This window comes from Zingiber officinale, chromosome 3A, assembly GCF_018446385.1.
Source record: "Zingiber officinale cultivar Zhangliang chromosome 3A, Zo_v1.1, whole genome shotgun sequence".
NCBI classification, from domain to species: domain Eukaryota; kingdom Viridiplantae; phylum Streptophyta; class Magnoliopsida; order Zingiberales; family Zingiberaceae; genus Zingiber; species Zingiber officinale.
In genome coordinates this window covers 50,118,369-50,122,008 of record NC_055990.1, presented here as the reverse complement: position 1 = coordinate 50,122,008, position 3,640 = coordinate 50,118,369, and the positions used below count along the sequence as shown (strand labels likewise).

Genomic DNA, 3,640 nt, shown 5'->3' with positions numbered 1-3,640 from the left:
GAGGAGAAGTATCAGAAAGTCCTTATCTGCACCTTGAGAGATTTCTAGAGCTTTGTGATATGGCGGACTATGAAGGAGTGTCAGCGGATGCAGTTCGATTGATGACATTTCCTTTTAGCATCAAGGACAAAGCAAGGACTTGGTTATATTCTCTCCGCCCTCAAAGTATCACAAGTTGGGAACAATTGGAGCAGCAATTTCTGAATCATTTTTTCCCTCCAAGCAGAACAATCTACATGAGGAGTTGCATCACAAATTTTGTTCAAGCAAATGGAGAATCTTTATTTGAAGCATGGGACAGATTCAAGAGTCTACAAAGGTAGTGCTCTCACCATGACTTGGAGAAATGGTTGATTCTACACATATTCTATAGGATAATTTCTTTTTAAGATAAGTGTTTGTTAGATTCATCAGCTGGAGGTTCATTTATGGACAAGAGTATAGAAGAAGCTTATACATTAATTGATCAAGAGACATTGAACCTCCATGGATGGTCGAACAAAAGTTGGATGGAATCTCCCTCAGACTCTCAAGAAGTACAAGCCATATATGATAGAGAGCCCGTCAAACGAGTTACAATTCAACCACCCAAGAATGTCGAAATTCGGAAGTCACAGAATGAGGAGTTCAAACATTTGGGGGCAAAGATTGAGAGCATAGTTTCAAAATGGTTCAAAGAAGATCCCCCTCCTATACAAATAAGATCTAGTGAAAATTGTAATGATATTAAGTTGAGGAGCGGCAAGAATCATGAAGAACTTCTGAAAAATGACTTGTATAGAATTGAGGAGAAGAACAATAGAAGACCACAAAAACTCAGCTCTATTACTCCAGGAATTTCCCAAAGGCCACAAGTACCTTTCCCTCAACGATTGATCACACCTACACTAGATATGCAAATTGGACCTCCTCCACAAGCTCAAAAGGAATATGAAAAAAAGGAAGTACCTTTCCCAGGATCTTCACTAAAGGTTCCCTTTCCACAAAGGCTAGTGAGGGTCAATGAAGATAAAGATCTTGGAAAATTCTGTGATACAAAAATGCTTGAGTGTAGATTTCTGGATGTATATGAAGATGAGGACTTTTCAGATGAGGATTGTGATAATAATGCAGTGGATAATAAGTTTTCAGATCTTCCTCCAGATTTTACAGGATGTTATAGTGACATTGAATTTTCATATGATGAATGTATTGAGGTAGATCAACGTAAAAATGCAAACGAAGTCAATGATCCTCCTATAGTTGATTCTCCTGTTGAATATATAGACGTTGGTTTATTTTTCGATGCTTGTGTTGATAATTATGATTTGGAAGGAAGTGTAGGGAGCTGTGGTGTGGAAACAACATCTCAAGAATCACCTCCTTCATCCACACAACCTTCTGAGATTATGAGAGTTGCAAGGATTGAACATGTTGTGGACCAATGTGTAGGGACTTGTGCAACAAAAGCAAAGCCCCAAGAATCACTACTTTCAGAGCCACTTCCACCTGAGCTAGAACCAGAACCAGAACCAATTCCTAATTTTGAAGAAGTCACATCCCATTGTTTAGAACTTTCAGGTACATCTCAACAATGCAAGGTAAGTATTCTTAGTGATCTTTTAGAAAATTTCATAGATGTACCTATAATTGATTTTATTGGATGTGATTCAATTTTTGATACATACTTAATTCATATTAATAAGGTTCTAGTTCCATCTAATATACCATGCTTGGGAGAGGTATGTTTTTCTTTTGGGTGTGCAGATTTTCATGGGGCCTATAATTGGAAGTTCGATCTGAACCGTCTTCGACCTCCTGAAAGAATTTCCAAGAAGACGAAGATGGAGAGAGTGATTCTTCACTTTTTGATGAAAGCTCCCTTCATAATAAGAGCCCTTGGTAAGAGGGTTCTAAAATATCTTACCTCTCCAAGAGCGAGATTTTGATGAATCTAATGAGGTGGTCGAGCTAATGACCTTAAACAAGCACTCCTTGGGAGGCAACCCAAGTTTATTTTCCTTGTTTTATTTTATATCTTTAGTTCTTTCTTTATAATAAACATGTATCCTCTACTTAATTTTTGTTGTCTATCTTCTTTTATAGGACTCAAAGATTAGGAGGAGTGCAATTACATGATAGAGAAGTTAATGATATGGATACTTGACACGCATCATTTGGTAACTTCTCTTACTTTTAATCTCCTCCACTTTATTTTTAGTTTTTATTAGGACAATGAAAAGTTGAAGTCTGGGGGGATGTATTAGATGCATTTGGTTTTTATTTTTGTTTTCTTCTTTTTGCATAATAAAATTTTTGTAGTTACATCTTACATCACATCATGATTGTTTGTTCCTTATTGCAAAATACTAGCACGTTTATTCTAGATTTTATGTGTTACTTATGGTGCTAGTATGTTTAGTAATATATCTTTTTCTATCTTTGATAGCATGAAGTGAGCAATGCTTTTACTATAAGAGTTTAAGTATTGGCCTTGTTTTAGGATCTCTACACACTATGCCTATTTTTGATAGTTGATAACTCTAAAATAGTCATGATTCATAGAATTGGACTAGTACTTGTGCTTCTATGGTGACCTCTTAACTACATTTTGGTTACTGGATAAACTAAGATAATGTAAGCTCGTTTGGAAAAATCAATCCCAAAAAAATAAAAAAAAATAAAAAAAAAAGAAAGTTTGTTCAAGTTTGGTACATTGCAAACATTCAAAAAGAAAAAAAAAATTTGATTGGAAAAAAAAATAAGGGATAAAAAATTTATTGTCGTGAGTGGAAACTAGCAATTCACCCCTTGAGACCGAGTTAGGTTACTGGGGAAATGAATGCTATGTTTCTCTTGATACTGAGTATTCCTTTGAGACCTTGTGTAGATGATGCATATCATTTTTAAGGGGAACGAACCTTGCGTGTGGCAGGTAAGTGCCTATCGCCGGAAGCATAAGGAACACAATTTTATGACGACTTGACTAGACTTAGGGATTGAAACTTGATAAATTTAGGCCACTTTCACACTGAGCACGGAGGACTACTACTTAGGTCATACTTAAACTACTTTTGTATCTTGATCATCAATGAAATCATTTGATAGAATTATATTGACTTGCTAGAGATTATGATGCACTATCTAACCACATGAATCTAGATTGCGGGTTTTGCTTGAGGACAAACAAAGGTTTAAGTCTGGGGGTGTGATGTGCGTAGATCTTATGATCATTTATGAATGTTTGGACGCACATCTACTTGTATTTAATAGCATATTCTATGTTTATTGCACCCTATTTATTTATAATGTCATACTTTCATTATATTTGTTCGGAAATCTGCTCTTTGCTTATTTTCTTGTTGACAGGACGTTATTTGGAGCGAAAATGGAGCAAAAGTGTACATAGGAGCTTGGGCCGTGCAAGGCCATACGACCGTATGGCCATGAGCATGTTCCGGCCGTGCCAAATGGCACAGCAGTGCTTGCAATCCAGAGATGAAGAGGGCTTTGGCCGTGTCGAATGGCACGGCCGTGCGAATCAACCCGTGGCCAAGCAGTACACGGTCGTGCCAAATGGCACGACCGTGCCAACATTCCAGAGGGGAGGAAGGTCACGACCGTGTGACTCTACACGACCGTGTGACCTTTGCAGAGAAGT

At 37.3% G+C, this 3,640-nt stretch overlaps 1 non-coding gene across 1 annotated transcript; it reads right to left on the bottom strand.

Moving 5' to 3' along the window:
- Positions 1-234: 234 nt before the first annotated feature.
- LOC122054383 lies at positions 235-340 on the bottom strand. The gene has a single exon (XR_006132703.1). It is a non-coding gene; the product is annotated as a small nucleolar RNA R71 (small nucleolar RNA).
- Positions 341-3,640: the final 3,300 nt, after the last annotated feature.